This window comes from Triticum aestivum, chromosome 2B, assembly GCF_018294505.1.
Source record: "Triticum aestivum cultivar Chinese Spring chromosome 2B, IWGSC CS RefSeq v2.1, whole genome shotgun sequence".
NCBI lineage: Eukaryota > Viridiplantae > Streptophyta > Magnoliopsida > Poales > Poaceae > Triticum > Triticum aestivum.
The window spans coordinates 74,481,594-74,499,071 of NC_057798.1; the positions used below are offsets into that span (position 1 = coordinate 74,481,594).

The 17,478-nt window shown below is 49.9% G+C and overlaps 1 pseudogene; it reads right to left on the reverse strand.

Annotated features, from left to right (window-relative positions):
• Positions 1–4,174: 4,174 nt before the first annotated feature.
• On the reverse strand, positions 4,175–6,519 carry LOC123040514 (L-type lectin-domain containing receptor kinase SIT2-like; annotated as a pseudogene).
• Positions 6,520–17,478: the final 10,959 nt, after the last annotated feature.

Genomic DNA, 17,478 nt, shown 5'->3' on the forward strand with positions numbered 1-17,478 from the left:
AACAAGAGAGTTCAAGCTGAGACCAGACAGATCATTCAAGATACAATGAAAACAATAGCGGCTGAGAAAAAGGCAAGGCTAGAAGCAGAGAAAAGAGCTGCTGTTGAGAACGAGGAATAGAAGAGACTACAGAGGGAAGCAGCTGCTGCTAAAAGAGAAGAAGAGAAGAGGATTGCTGCTGCAAAAAGAGAAGAGGAGAAGAAGCTTGTTGTTGCCAAAAGAGAAGATGACAAAAGGCTTGCTGCTGCTCAGGAGAGGATGAAGGCTGCTGCACAAAAAGCAAGGGAGCAATCTATGGCTGCTGCAAAAAGAAAGTCAAGCTTCTTGGACAACCAATCTGATCTTCCACACAAGGCTCCCAAATCTTCTATGTTTGATATCTTTAGGTAGTTTGTAGTAGATGAAGTGTTTGGTACCTAGATGATCATTTTACCCGAGTTGTTGAAATGATCATCTATGGTAACAATTTGCTCATTTTGGTTATGCTGATGCATAGTGACTGCAACAATCTCCTATAAGAAACATGGCTACTTTGTTTTCTATCTGGATGATTGGCAAGACTTATTTGGTTATCATATCAGTTTGGTTATCTAGTGTCAAGTTTTGATGCAACTGTACTTGTGGATGCAAATTGTCATGTTAGTTTGGCAAGTTTGGTCAAGTTTTGATGCAACTATACCTGTCAAGTTTTGATTCAACTGTACTGATGGATGCATATTTGGTCAGTTTGGCATGTCTGTCAAGTTTACCATTTGTGTTGAATCACTGCCTTACATGAGACAAAACCAAAACAATGCCAGTTGTGCTGAAATATTCCAATTGGCAATGACAAAACCAGAATGACAAGTCTGGCACCCAGAACGATGGATGCATATTTGGTCAGTTTGGCATGTCTGTCTAGTTTGGCACCCAGAATGACATAACCAAAAAAATGCCAATTTTGCTGAATCACTGCCTTATCTAGTGATCCATTTTGATCAATTTAGGCCAGCAATGCCTTTCAATAAGACAAAAAAATGATCACACACCCAGAATGATATAAGCAACAACATATTCATCATAGATAACACAGGGTTCACCATAGAATTTCAAGTTTGACACCATTACATCAGACTAAACCAAAATAAACATGGTTCAACATAGCATTTTCCAGTGCTGACACCATTACATGACACATAACCTAAATAACTAGGACTGCCAACACATTAACTAGGCCTGCCACCACTTCAGACTGCCAAAATGAACCTGGCATCACCAATGCAGCATCTTCATCTTCAACATCTTCACTTCTTCACCATGAATAGCACCAATGCACCAAGGCCTAACATCACAACAACTGCAAGCAGGAACTTCATGAGCATCACTAGCTCTGTCCCAAGCTTCAGCAGTGCAGCAGCTTGCTGCCTGGTCATGACATTGCCACTCATGAGCATCTCTCTCTTGGACTTCTTGTTCCAGCTTGTTGATCCATTCATGTAGGTAAGCTCTTGTGCTTTCAGAAGTTCCTCCCTGCGTTCTTCAGTCGCACCAATAGCATCCACAGCGGCATCACTGACCAGATTCTTATTCTCAACAAGGTACCCCACATACTCCAATTCCCAACTCCAGAACTCACAACTCACCTATCCCAAAAAGACAAGCCAAGGTTAAAAACTCCAATCTTTGGATCTATCCCCATGAAAAGCATATGAAATCGAAGCACTAACCCCATGGTTTTGGCACTTGTAGAAGACCCAGCCGTCGTGCTTCTCAGTGGTGGAGATGTACATGCGCACCTTCTCCTTGCAGCCTCCGCGGCGGATCAGCGGCAGCACCAACACCCACCGGCGGACAGCAGAGGAGGACAAGCTTGCGGCAGACATGACTGCCAGACCTTGCGGGGGAAAGCAGCAGAGGAGGACGAGCTCGCGGCCGCCCGATTCGACTGCGGCGACGGTGGTGGCGGAGCAGAGCGACAGAAGCGGAGGGGGCGAGGGGGATTTGAGAGGGGCGCCGCGGGTTAGGGATTTGAGAAGGAGAGATTGGGGATTTTGGTTATTTTACAGAAAACCCCTCCATTAATCATTGACTGAATGAGAGAGCAGTACTTGACGGTCAACAGTTGGTCAAACTAGGCATGTACGCACCGCATACGCACTACAGTGATTGTATTTTCACGTCCCATCGTATTCAGTGACACTACAACACGGCAGAGCATACGAGGCGTTCTAAAATGCCTCTAGAGCCCACCAGAATGCCTTTAAACAGCTAGGAAGGCGTTCCTTGAAAATGCTAGAGACTATCGCGAAGGGAAAGGCTAACGAAGGCACTTTACAGTAACGCCTCCGAAGGTCAGGCATTCCACGGCGTTTGTGATCGGACGACGCGCAGCACACAGCAACCAATTTGTAGCTCTTTTTTTCTATTTGGTACGGAGGGAGAGTTTCATGGTAGGCCCGGACTGGACAACTAGCACGGGTTGTATCTTCTGTAGTAGCTGCATTTGTGAAACAGTGTGCCCACTCATCCTTTTAAGGAGGCCGGGATCTCTCTCAGGGAGCGGTATGGGACTAAATTAACTAGACATCGTTTTTGTCCACATCTCTGACTGATGCTGCGGCAATACGTCTATTGATGAAATTTCCTTAGCGCCCCGACTGTAATTTGGTTTCAGACAAGTAGCGAAGCGGATGGACGACTCCGACATGCCATCATCGGCTCCTGTATTTTCTCTAATGAGAAGCATGCGCGATTCCGGCGAGCCGTCATCGTCGGCTGTCCTGTATTTTCTCTAACGAGAAGTACATGGGCGACTCCGGCGAGCCATCGTCTTCGGCTGTATTTTTTTCATCAACTCAGCGTTTAAATTTTTAATTCGCAAGAGCCTCGTTGTCGCTGGATCGTTGCAAACAAAATCTTTGATATGCAGCACCTTGTCCAGATGCTGTCACCGCACCGGCCAATGGTGGCTAGCTTGCCGCATCTTCAAGTCGGAGCGACCATCCTACCTCGCCATTCAAGGTCTCTGCAACAGCCCCATAGTCGCCCTGAAAGATTAGAAGGCGTTTTTCAAAGTCGCCTCAAAATCTCTATAAATCTGAGGCATTGCTGAAAAATGCCTCCAAAGCTGAATCATCTGAGGCGTTTTCCTATAATGCCTCCAAAGCTCCATCAATCTGAGGTGTTTTTCTATAATGCCACCTTAAAGCAACATTTTGAGGCGTTTACAAAACGCCCTTATAAAAACGCCTCCAATTGACCACCGTGGTGTAGTGTGACTGTAACGAGCATATTTCAAAGTTGGGTGACCGTATCGTGCTTTGAACGCAAGTACAGTGACTGCTTTGCACGCGCGGGTGCAGGCTCGCGGAAACAGTCGATACCAAACATTGGATCCCTTTTCCGGTTTACCTTGCTAGGCAAAGCTAGGCTTGCTGACGGAGGCTAGCCGATTTGGCTTGCTCGCTCCATTGAACAAAAAGCTGGAAACCGCTGACAACAAGGCAAGCTAGCTCATAAACCAAATTCATCGCTCCCTTGCTTGGCCAGGCAAAGCAAGCGCTTGCCGGATAACCAAACACATGTGAGCTGACGAAGGAGGCCCACGAGGCCGGCCATGACGGCCTCAGGCAGCTCGGTGTGGCTGGACTCGTTGCTGTCTGTGGTGACCTTGAATCTTGACAGTAGCGTCGAAAGCTGAGCAGCACTCTGCCGAGCCGGCTGCTCCATGAATTCCCCAATCCCCATAGGTGCTCGATCGATGCTCAAATCAAAGGACACACAACGGCGCGTGCACGCCTGGCACGTAGTAGTAGCCATTGACTCAAGCTGAGTGTTAGTCCAACCCAGTGTCATGAGTACTAAAGTCACGGACTCACGATCATGAGCACAACCAATGGAATCATGTGCACGTAGCTCTTGACTTTAAATCAAGCTGTTCGTGAACACACAATGTGCTGTTACCGGCCGATTCATTTGGTGGACACAATTACATGTCGACGGGCTGATCAACGAGGCAACGACTTGTCAGAGCACTTGTACACTCTAATCTTTCTTAATTGCAGCACCTACTCGGCCGTTTGAACTGATCGACCAGTGAAGGTACACTTCAAAGCTATGCATGAAATCTTTCTTAACCACTTGTACTTATACATATAATGATTAACCAACATTCATTTAACGGAAAGCGGACAGTTCTAACATGCAAGGCGGAGCAGTGCGGAACCACAAGCATAACTTTTTCTTTGACAGCAACAAAGCATAACTTCTTAATACAACTCCTTACCACCAAATTAGTGAAAACAGAGAGAGAGAGAGAGAGAGAGAGAGAGAGAGAGAGAGAGAGAGAGAGAGAGAGAGAGAGAGAGAGAGAGAGAGAGAGAGGTCAATTACATACATGCTTCATCTCCCCTCTCGCAAAATGGTCGCTGAAGACTCACCCGATACAGTGGCGACACTCATTGCGGGCTGAGAACATGGCTTGTTGTGTGAATCAAATCCTTCATTTTGCATTTGGGCCATCATTACGTAGCTTATGTAGGCCGGAGATAAATCAGGAAGCGATTGACCATGTTCGAGGTACTGCATGACCTTTCGCATGATAGGCCGTGCAGTGGGTGATGGGTACGTGCATAGTAAACCTAGTTTGAGCACGATGGTTACCTCCTCCGTGTTGAATTCCCCTCCGAGTCGTGGATCCACCGTGTCGGGCATTGATCCATTGTGGTGGTGCTCAAGGACCCATTCGACCAACAATACCCGGTTGTTTTGCTCATCGATGAAGATTGGCCTTCGTCCACATGTGACCTCTAGGAGAAATACGCCAAATGCATATACATCAGAGAAAGGTGTTAGCCTCCCGGCGCGCGGGAGTTTTGGTGCAAGATATCCCAGGGTGCCAGCCACATGGGTGGTTTCAGCGGCAGTTTCGTGGTCATATATCCTTGCAAGACCAAAATCACCCAACCGTCCATTCATCTTGGTGTCCAAGAGCACATTACTTGCCTTTATATCTCGGTGGATGATGACCTGCTCCCATTCCTCATGTAGATACAATAAGCTTGATGCCACACCTTTGATGATTGAATACCTCTGGGACCAACATAGAGTTGGGCCATTTCTTGTGTGTAGGTACTTGTCAAGACTACCATTTTTCATGTAGTCATAAACCAAGAGAAGTTCACCCTTACGCCTGGAGTAGCCCAACAACTGTGCGATATTTCGGTGTCGAAGACGACCAATGCTCACCACCTCGGCGATGAACTCCTTAACCCCTTGCCTTGAATCATGTGACATTCTCTTCACTGCAACCTCCACGTCAGGCTTGCGAAGCACACCCTTATATACACTTCCGAAACCTCCCAGTCGCATGAAATAAGTCTTTGTAAGAGAATCGGCTGGGGCCTAACGAAACCTCCCAGTCCTCTTGCACCTCGGAGCAATTGAGACGTCGTCTTGAAGAGATGTAGATTCCGATGCCAACCAAAACCAGCGTCACCGATGCTAAGGCCAGCCCGAGCTTCAGCGACATGGACATGGATGGTTGTGAGATGGACTGGTTGTTCTTGGTCCAGGCCGATGGCAAGGTCGGCAGCACCGAGATGTCCAGAACCGGGGCCGGCCCGTCCAGCGCGAAGCTCCAGCCGAGGATGAAGTGTCCGGAGGTGATATTGTGCATCGCCGATGAAAAGCCGACGTACGCCATGCTCTGCACCACGCCAGAGAGGTCAATGGTGGTCTGCAACATGGGCCTCTTGGGCCTGACCATGCCCAGCGGAGCCATGGTCATAGTGAAAATCTTTGCCCTGCTGTCGTAGTCCACCCACACTTGGATGGCTTTCCAGCTTATCACAGATAGGTTTAGTAACCGCCCGGTGTCGTCATCATAGTACCCGGTGTTGGCGGAACTGAGGGACACTAGGCTATCACCGTCAACGCCGACGTACCTGTTGATGTCTCGGAACTCGGCATTATAGATCGTGTCGAACTCCACGGCGAAGATGCTGGCGCTCTGGTTGCCATTGTTGAGGCCCAAGGACTGGCCTGCCAACGCAGTGGAGAGCACCTCCCAGGACGCAGAGACGAAAAAGACCAGACCGCGGACGCTAAGGTCGGCGTGCTGGCCGTGGCCGAAGATGGCGAAGACGAAGGTGGTCGAGAAGGACCGCACGGGGCCGGTGCCGTTTGACCCGGCGCCGAACGGCAGCGGGGACGGATGGAAGGCATGGCCCTTCATCTTTCTGGTGGCGCCGTTGTTCAGCATGAGCAGGCCGTTCGGCATGACCGTGCTTGCGCCGCCGAGCGTCAGGTTCGCGCCCGCGAAGCCGTTGAGAGCGAACTGCCGACCATCATCGCTGCCGCCGCTGCTGCCGGCGGCCATGAGGAGCAGGACTAGCGGAGCGACCAAGTGGTAAGGCTTGAGAAGCATGACTCTCGTATCCTTGGGTAAGGTACTTTGGGTGCCTGAGCGCTGAATGGTAGCTCGCTCAGGAGAACTTTTTTGAGCTGTGGTGATGATGAGAATTCTGGTAGCCCTATCGGCTGAAATGGGAATGCATATGGATGGGTGTAGAAAATGTGCTCTCTGCCTTGCTGTCTGCACACTGTCTAGACACCACATGTGGTTGAATGCGATCCTTTTCTAGGAGACGTGAGACGACCGGCAAGGCCGGGCAACCACAAGTCTCAAGTCGTCGTTCCTCAGTCTTGAGGTACATGCACGATGGGTCACTGGCTATTTGGTCAAGCTGCGTGCAGCCTGCTTTTCCCTAACGAATGCCATCAACCCTTGCAAAATTGCCACAATTCTGTTAGAATAATCAAAATGTTCCTGGAAAAAGGAGAGAATAATCTAAATGTCCAGTGTTAGGTCTTCAGGAGCAAAATATTTAGGGCATAGCAATGAGGCCTGAGGCATACTCTAGCAATTTTGTTAGAAGTACTCCCTCCATCTCATAATATAAGACATTTTTGCAAGCTAAGGTAGCTTGCAAAAACGCAGTTCACTTCACTTCTAAATTCTGGACAAGATTTTGTTCTGAATGTTTCTCGATGACTCTAATATTTTGTCTCTTCTTGCTCTTTACTAAAAAAAAGTATTTTCATGCTCCTTATCAAGGGAAAAAATGATATCTCTGCATGCTGCATCTCCATGGATGATATCAGCATGAACATCCTTGCCTGGATTTTTTCAACTGATTACTTGCCTAAATCTTTTCAGTATTGTATTTTCTGACAGCTTGCAATGGGTTGCTAATTGTTATTAGCTGCACCATCTATCATGGTGATTTTTGATCAAGTACTCAAATTTAAGATAACGCAATCTCATATCGACTAATAGCAACTGCGTCGGAGGAGGACGCAGTGGCAGCGGTATTTTTTTCTTTTTATTATTGATAGTACAATCCAATGCAACCTCCTCTTTTTTGGGACAAATGATGGATTTTACTGACTTCAAATCACGCATTAAGTGCATACAAACAGAGTGAGTACACATCCAGCCTCTACATATATAGGATGCACGCATCCAACATCAATGCACACACACGCACACACAAAAATGCCCGCAAATAGCAAAGTCATGTAAGCGATGTCAAAGAAAATCAAACAACCTCCTCTAGATGGGGCACATCTTCAGAGATAACTTTATTGTCAGAGTTCTTGCTTGCATGTCTTTTTAGTGTGCTAAGTATATATATGCATGGTCCTGGATTTAGCCATTTGGATGAGGTAACCAAAACCCTTCGATATCTTAAGAATAGAGAGAGATACTATTGTTGACTGGGCTAGTAATTTTGATGAAAGGATGCCCACGTCTGATAAGAGGAGTCCCCACGATTCTATGCTTCATCTTCCGTCTTGCAAAATTGTCGCTGAGGATATAGTGGCAACGCTCATTTTGGGTTCAAAACCTGGCGTGTCCATGTTGGTTGAATTCAACCCTCCGTTTTGCACTAGGTCCATGTAGCTTATGTAGGCCGGAGATAAATCAGGAGGCGACCGCCACGGTCAAGGTAATGCATGACCTTCCGCATAATAGGCCCCACATCAGGCAACAGGTATGTGCATATCAAACCAAGTTTTTTAGCACGATGGTTACCTCCTCCATGTCGAATTCCCCTCGGAGTCGTGGATCTACCGTGTCGAGGATTGAGCCATCCCGGCGGTGCTCAAGCACCCACTCTACCAGAGTTACCCGATTATTTTGCCTGTCTGTGAAGATTGGCTTACGGCCACATGTGACCTCTAGCAGATGTTAGACTGTATATACGTAGTCTTGTATAGGCCTTGCATTGTACCTTTTGGTACATCTATATAATGAGATAGCCACACCTTGTTTTAGGGTGTCGAGCCAGTTTCTCAAACCTTATGTTTTACATGGTATCAGATTAGGTTACGATGTCTTTCGCTGCACCACCTCCCGCCGCCGCCGCGCCGATCTCGACCGCCGCCGCGCCGGCCCTCGCCCCAATGTCGCCCTTCCTGGCCTCCCGGCCCCTTGCAGCGATGTACGGTGCCTTGCCGCCGCCGCCCGCTTCCCCGCAGGCCGCGGGGGCTCCGGACGATCTGATGGTCCCGCCTGAGCCCGCGGCGCTGCCGGCCCATGGCGGTCATCCTCCGCCGAGTTCGCACCATGGTGCTGGGTTGCCGTGGTACGGCGCTCCCGCGCCATCCTATGGTGCGCCCCCGCCGCCGTCGTCCTTATGGCCGAGGTCGGCCTATGCTGCGCCGCCGCCGCAACCCTACACGGCGGTGCCGCATCCGCTGCCACCGCACCACTACTACCCGGCGCCGCCGCAACCATCCTATGGGGGCGCGACCACCTCGCCATATGGCGTCCCTGCAGCGACCGACCAAGGTGCTTCAGCTGCTGCGGGTGCTGCCCCCTACGCCGCGCCTGGCACCTACGGCGCTTTGGCTGGCGCCTCTCCCGGATCCTACTCCTCGCCTAGCGCCTACGTGATGGTCCCTCGTCCAGAGATGGCCCTGTCCATGGATCCCTATGCACCACTGGCGCAGGCGTACACTCCTCAAACCACGGCGCCTCCGCCGTTTTATTTCTCGCACCTGCTGCCGGTGAAGCTCGCACCGGACAACTACCTATCATGGCGTGCTCAGGTCTTGCCTCTACTCCGCAGCCGCTACTTGGAGGGCTATGTCGACGGGTCCATCCTGTGCCCACCCTCTCACCATCCGGCATATCACACGTGGGTGGCGCAGGATCAGGCCATTCTCTCCGCCATCCAGTCTTCGCTCACGCCGAGCGTTTCATCGATGGTCATCTTCACCGCTACATCCAGGAGGCATGGGAGGCCCTCCACACTAGTTTCGCCTCTCAGTCTCAGGCACGTGTGCACTTTATACGCACTGAGTTGGGTGAGACCAAGCTTGGAGATCTCAGCATCACGGAGTACTTCAACAAGATAACGAGCCTTGCCAACACCTTGGCCTCTGTTGGTCAGCCGCTTTAGGACGAGGACTTCACCACCTTTGTGCTTAACGGGCTCGATGATGATTATGACAATCTCATTGAGAACGTCCATGGTCGAGAGGATACGCTCCCGCGTTATGAGCTCTATGCGCGCCTCCTTGGGCGTGAGCAGCGCATCAAGGCGCGCCATGTTTCCCCCAGCTTCGTCTCGGCCAATGCCGCCACACGCGGCAAACCTCAGAAGCCGGCCTCATCAGGTGGCAAACCACCGGCTTCCTCGTCGCAGGCCTCGCAGGGCAATGGGCCGACCATCACTGGCGGGCCCAGTCGCTTGTTGTTCTAGTTGCGGTGCTCCTCAGGCTTGTCTGCTTTGTGGTATAGATCGTCACCTCGCCTCTCGCTGCCACAGATGCTACAAGCAAGACTTCCTTGGCCTTGGTAACAATGGAAAAGGGAATGATAAGCAGGCTGCAGCTGCTGTGACGGGGCACGAGCACGGGCGCACGCAGTCCTACTCTCTTGATCCGGCGTGGTATATGGATACAGGAGCGACGAATCATCTCACCAGTGAGATGGGCAAGCTCTCCACTCAGGAACCATATCGCGGACATGATCAGGTGCACACCGCCAACGGAGCAGGTATGCGCATCTCCCATGTTGGTCAAGCATCACTTCTTGCACACAATTTTCGCAAACTGCATCTTTCTAGTGTCCTTCGAGTTCCCTCTGCTACACGTAGTTTGTTGTCTATTCCTCAACTTACACTTCATAATAATGTTCTTGCTGAGTTTCACCCTTTTCGTTTCTTTATCAAGGATCGAGACACGAGGGTCGTTCTGCTTAGTGGTCGTCTTCGCCATGGCTTGTATGCACTTGACGCACCGCCTGCATCTCCTACACTGTCTTCTCCTCAGGTGTTCAATGGTGTTCGTGTGTCGCCTACGCACTGGCATGCGCGCCTTGGTCACCTGCTGCTCCTATAGTTAGTCATGTGCTGCATCGCCATGAACTACCAGTTGTGTCCAATAAAAGTGCTGAAACTATCTGTGATGCCTGTCAGCAGGGCAAGAGTCACCAACTACCTTTTTCAGAGTCTAGTCGTGTTGTGAAACATCCTCTTGAGCTTGTGTTTTCTGATGTATGGGGTCATGCCCTCTGTTAGTGGTCACAACTATTATGTCAGTTTCATTGATGCTTACAGTCGTTTTACTTGGCTATATCTTATCAAGCATAAATCTAATGTGTTTGATGTTTTTATTCAGTTCCAAGCACACGTTGAGCGTCTCCTTAAGCACAAAATTATTCATGTTCAATCCGACGGGGGGGGGGGGGGTGAATATCACAACCTCAACTCATTCTTTAACAAGCTTGGGATCTCGCATCGCGTATCTTGTCCTCAGACACATCAGCAAAACGGCACCGCTGAACGTAAGCATCGTCATCTTGTAGAGACTGGACTTACTTTACTAGCTCATGCCTCCGTCCCGTTTCGGTTCTAGAGTGATACTTTCTCCACCGCCTTTTTCTTGATAAATAGGCTTCCCTCACGACTACTGAAAATGAAAATCCCTCTTGAACTCTTGCTCAATGATATCCCAGACTACACATTTCTCAAAGTGTTTGGGTGCGCGTGTTGGCCGCACTTGCGGCCGTACAACAAGCGTAAGTTAGAGTTTCGGCCTAAGAAGTGTGTCTTTCTTGGGTACAGTTCTCTCCACAAAGGGTACAAGTGTCTTCATGTTCCCACCAATCGTGTCTACATTTCTCGTGACGTCGTGTTTGATGAGAATGTGTTCCCATTTCGTGCTCTTCCGAACCACTCTACCATTAGTTTACCACCTGTGCACTCAGCTACACCTTCGCCTGATCAATTTGTGGATGTTGCAAATGCTCCTCTGTTGCTTCCTAACCATGCTGCAGGTATTGGACGTGGTGCCCATCTTGAACTCCTTGATGATGAGGCTATGGACAACACTCGTGATGGTCACGTTGATCCGGTGCATGGCCCATGCATGGCGGGCTGCGCCCGCCAGCCCGATGCATCCACAGCCGCCTCGCGGGCGTCGGCAGCACCCGCAGCTGCGCCCGGCTCGCCCGCCCCGTCGCCTGGCACGCCCGGCTAGCCCGCCCTGTTGGCCGCGTCACCTGGGCCTGCTGATGGGTCAACGCCGCAGGCGTCGCCCTTGCCTGGCCCAGCGGTAGGTGGCCCAGCAGCCACTGGCCCGGCGGCAGGTGGCCCAGCGGCCACGTCAGCTACACCAGACAGCCCCGCCTCGGCCCCCTCAGCTCCTCGCGAGCTAGCCTTGTCGTCGGATGGGCTCGGTAGCCCCGTCTCGGCCACGTCGTCCTGCGCTGAGTCTGATGACTCTGGCTCCTCCAGCTCAGGATTGGTCTTGCCTTTGTCTCCTGTGGCAAGCCCCGTGTTGCCAGCGCCGCCTGCTGTGGTTGCTCGTCGTCCACACACACGCATCCGGTTTGGTGTTTTTCGTCCTAAGGAACGCACAGACGGGACTATGGCGTGGCTTGGGCATGTGTGGCTCATGCTGTGCGGATCCGACGGCTAAGCCGCGTCATTTTCAGACCGCATTGGGTATTCTTCACTGGCGTGCTGCGCTGGAGCAGGAATTTCAGGCTTTGCTGAAAAATGGCACTTGGCAACTTGTTCCTCCGGTCTCTGGCATCAACATCTTTGACTCCAAGTGGGTGTTTAAGGTAAAACGACATGCAGATGGTTCTATTGAGCGCTATAAGGCACGGCTAGTTGCCAAGGGTTTTAAGCAGAGGTATGGTCTTGATTATGAAGACACGTTCAGTCCAGTTATCAAGCCTACTACTATTTGTATACTGCTGTCTCTTGCTGTTACTCGTGGTTGGTCTCTTCGTCAGCTTGACGTGCAAAATGCCTTCCTCCATGGAGTTCTTGAGGAAGAGGTTTATATGCGTCAACCACCGGGCTTTGTTGATCCTACACGTCTGCATCATCTCTATCATCTGGTCAAGGTGTTGTATGGACTTAAATAGGCACCTCGTGCGTGGCATGCATGCCTTGGTTCTGTTCTCCGGACTCTTGGGTTTATTCCCTCCACTGCTGACACATCATTGTTCCTCCTTCAGCGTCATGAGGTGATGATGTATCTATTGGTCTATGTTGATGATATCATCCTTGTCAGTTCCTCTGATGTTGCTGCTGATCGCCTTGTGTCTGCATTGAGTGGGGAGTTTGCTGTCAAGGATTTGGGTTCTCTACATTACTTCCTTGGTTTGGAGGTGTCACGGTCTTCTGCTGGGTTGACTCTGACTCAGAAGAAGTATTCTTTGGATTTGTTACGTCATGCTGGGATGCTCAAATGCAAACATGCTATCACTCCGATGTCTGCAACTGATCGGTTGTCTGCCCTTGATGGAGATCTTCTTTCCACTGATGATGCCACTAAGTATCGTTGTCTTGTTGGCGGTCTGCAATATCTCACTATCACCAGGCCTGATGTCTCTTATGCAGTCAATCGTGTGTGCTAGTATCTTCATGCACCTCGTACCACTCATTTCTCGGCAGTTAAGCGCATTCTGCGGTATGTCTCTTCCACTGCTTCGTATGGTCTGCTCCTTCAGCCTGCACCGTCTTGTGAACTTTCGGCTTTCTCTGATGCAGATTGGGCTGGAAGTCCTGATGATCGGCGATCCACGAGGGGATATGCAGTGTTCTTTGGTCCTAACTTGATCGCCTGGAATACTCGCAAGCAAGCCACCGTGTCTCGTAGCAGTACTGAAGCTGAGTATAAAGCAGTTGCTGATGCCACCGCTGAGATCATATGGGTACAGTCCTTATTGAGGGAGTTGAGAATCTCTCCAGGTCATCCTCCAGTTCTGTGGTGTGACAACATCGGTGCTACATACCTTTCATCTAATCCGGTGTTTCATGCTAGGACGAAACACATCGAGGTTGACTATCACTTTGTTCAGGAACATGTTGCACAGAGACTACTTTGTATCAAGTTCATATCCTCAAAGGATCAACTTGCTGACATCTTCACGAAGCCTCTTCCACAACCACAGTTTGTAGGCTGTAGGCGCAATCTTAAGTTACTTTGTACTTCAGGCTATAGTTAAGATTGAGGGAGGGTGTTAGACTGTATATACTTAGTCTTGTATAGGCCTTGTATTGTACCTCTTGATACGTCTATATAATGAGATAGCCACACCCTGTTTTAGGGTGTCGAGCCAGTTTCCCAAACCCTATATTTTACAGTAGAAACATGCCAAATGCGTATACATTGGTGAAGGGTGTTGGTTTCCCTGTGCGCCCGAGTTCTGGTGCCAGATATCCAATTGTGCCAGACACATGGGTGGCTGGAGCGGCGGTTTCATGGTCATATATCCTTGCAAGACCAAAATCACCTAACCTTCCATTCATCTTACTATCCAATAGCACATTGCTTGCCTTTATATCTCGGTGGATAACGACCCGCTCCCACTTGTCATGCAGATACAACAAGCTCGAGGCCACACCTTTGATGATTCAGTACCTTTGAGGCCAGTCCAAAATTGGGCTATTTCTATTGTGTAGGTACTTGTCAAGACTACCATTCTCGATGTACTCATAAACCGGGAGAAGCTCACCCTTTCGTCTACAGTAGCCCAATAATTGCGTGATACCAATGCTTACTACCTCGGCGATGAACTCTTTTTTCCCTTGCCTTCAATTGTGTGACAACCTCTTTACAGCGACCTCCATGTCAGGCTTGCGAAGCACACCCTTATAGACACTTCCGAAACCTCCCCTCCCAAGCAGGTTTTTGTCCCTAAACCCCCCAATCGCATGAAACATCGCTTCGGGCCGAACGGAATCTCCCAGTCCTCGTGCACCTCAGAGTATTTGAGATGCCACCATCTTACAAAGATGTAGATTCCAATGCCTACCGAAACCAGCGTCACCAATGCTAAGGCCGGCCCTATTTTCACTGATACAGGCATGGACGTTGGGTTCGGCCAGACCTCTGGCAAGGCTGGCAGCGTCGAGATGTCAAGTGTCGGTGCTAGTCCATCCACCGGGAAGCTCCAGCAGAGGACGAAGTGGCGTGTGTACAGGAATCCTGTTGCCGACGAGAAGCCGATGTACGCAGGGGCGGAGCCCATTGGGCTGACCCGTATGCACAGGAATACGGCTCCAAAAAAGTGCTAGTAGTACCTATCAAATAAAAAGGCCCTGGCATTGGCAGATGATATATATGTCAGAAGGGTTCATGTTGCTTCGGATTGTAAAGTGGCCGTGGATGACATTCGACAGCAAAGCAAAGGAAGCTACGGGGCTATTGCACATGAAATCATACAACATAAGTCTGAATTTGAGGTCTGTAATATAATTCATGAATTTAGGAGCTCGAATATCGAGGCTCACAAAGTAGCAAAGCACGCTTTATCTCTCGGGGTTGGCTGTCATGTTTGGTTAGGCCAGCCCAACGATCTTGATTTCGTTCCTGTAAATATTGTGACGACGTAATAAAGCTTTGCAGTTTGTCTCAAAAAAAAATCAAATAAAAAGGCGGAGTGCATCAGGGTAGCCCCCAATAGCTGTGCATCGGCAGCCCGCACTGGCCCATATCCTTTAATCGATCCACGACCTTCACGTACGCACGCACGGGACACAGGGGCAGTACCCTAACCTAAATCCATCGATCAAACATTCAAACTTCCGCGAACCAACCTGTGGTTGAGTTGGTTAGGTGGACAGTGGTATCCCCAACCCACCAGGGTTCAAATCCTGGTGCTCACATTATTCCTTGATTTATTTCAGGATTTCCGGCGATGCGCTTTCAGTGGGAGGAGATGTTCCCGTCGACGACGAGGCGCCTACGGTGGCTTCGTAAATCTCAAGATGATATGCCGGCTCAGTCTCTCGGAGGTGCTCATAGAGGTAGGGTGTGCGTGTGTGCGTTCATAGGGGTGAGTGTACGCGCGTGTATATGAGCGCCTGTGTCTGTACTGATGCTCAAAAAAAAACATTCAAACTTCCACCTAAAAAACCTAGATTAGGTTTGTGTACCACGCGTACCGTACGGAGCCAGCCTCCATACCATACGCGTCGTCCGCTCGCCGTCGCGTACCCAGGCGGCAGCGTCACTGCGGCAGGGCAACGGACGCCGTAGGCCACCGGCCACGCAGCCTGAGTCTTCACCGGCGAGTCGGCGACGCCGCACGTCGGTCTGCCGGTCCGGCTCTTGGTAATTCGGCAATCTTTTCAAATTCCAATATTGAGTCTTCCGCTCTGTCTTCCATGAGTCCAAAGATTACAACAGACCACACTTGCGGCTAGTCTTTTCTTGCTTTTTCTATTTTGTTTACAAACTGCAACAATTATGTATAAATTTATAGCAAATAGAATAAATCACTATGTTTTGACAAAGCATGTGGGGCATTTCCTAGGGTTATAACTTCTAATTAGGGTATATTCCATTTGTCTATATAGGTATTCATGTCTCATTTCTAATTTGTGTTTGTCAAATAGAGATACTATGGACAAGTTTTTCTCAAATGAAAAGAACTATCACAAGATGTTCCGAAAGACATAAATAGGGAAGAGGAGTTTCAATATGATCCTGGCAAGAGAAAATTAATAGAACATTTTCATCCTAATTTGAAAGATCTAGTGAGAAGATAATATATTGTACTTGTATGTTTAATTCTATTTGTATGTTGTACGTTACTGAACCTTGTTGTCCGATGATGTATTTTGGGATTTGGAAATGCAAGAATCCTTTTCAAGTAATTTTGTCCCTTGTTTTATCATTATATTAAGAATTTGGATGGCTATATTTTGTTTTCACAAATTGTCTTCTGTTATATCCTATACTGTGTGATAGAAGCTATGGAACACACCTATATCCAATACATTGTTGCCTGAAAATTTTATGCCTCGTTAAAGTGGTGCATCGGGTAACATTTGCTCCAGCTCCGCCCCTAGATGTACGCCGTGCTCTGCAATACACCCGAGAGGTCGACTGCGGTCTGCAGGAGGGGCTTCTTGGGCCTGGCCACGCCGAGGGGAGCCATGGTCACCGTGATCTTCGTTGTAGTGCGCTGTCGTAGTGCACCCACACTTGCTTGGCCTTCCAGCTTACCAGGCTTAGGTTCAAGAACTGCCCGGTGCGGTCGTTGTAGTACTCGGTGTTGGCGGAATCGAGCGACTTCATGCTATCGACGTTCACGCCGACGTGGTTGTCGTTGATGTCATGGAACTTGATGTTTTGTATCGTGTTGAGCTCCACGGCGAAGATGCGGGTGCTCTGGCTGCCATTGTTGCTGCCGTTGAGGAGGTCTAAGTACCGGCCTGACAGTGCAGTGGAGAACACTGAACACCTCCCTGGAACCGGAGATGAAGAAGGCCATGCCATGGCTGCTCAGGTCGGTGTAAGGCCGTAGATGGCGAAGACGAAAATAGTGGAGAAGGACCACACGGCGCCGGTGCCGTTCGCCTCGACGCGGAACGGCAGCGGGGACGGCAGGAAGGCCTGGCCCTTCATCTGGCTAGTACCGTCGGTCAGCATGAGGAGGTCGTTCGGCATGACGGAGGTGACTTCGAGAGCTGATCCATGCCCGTGAAGCCGCTGTAGACAAACGACTCTTCGCCGCCAGTGGCAAGGTGGGTAGAGCCGGATCGGGGAAGTGTTGGCTAGGTAGCCGGTAGCCACCAGGAGAAGCTTCCTCGGCAAGCGACTTCTTGACAAACGGCTTCCTCGGCAAGCTTTTGACCCGTTGCCACGATGCGCAGTTGTGGCAATGTTGGCATTGTCGTCGGCCTTGCTGGCACCATGGATGGCAAATCCATCAGCATTGCCTTGTGTGATGTCAGTCACACGAGTACAGGCTGCACTCGGAGAGCGCCATGCCCTGAACGAGTTGGTCCTCTCGACGAGGTTACTGCTTCTCTCCTTGTTAACTAGCACAACAGAGCATGGCACCCTGGTGTTTGATGTTTCGGCCAAATTAGCACAAGAATCCTGGTTGCGAAATTCGTGCATTTGACACCTTATTCTTCGAATGATGTGTTGACATTTAAATTCTCGGGGCGTGTA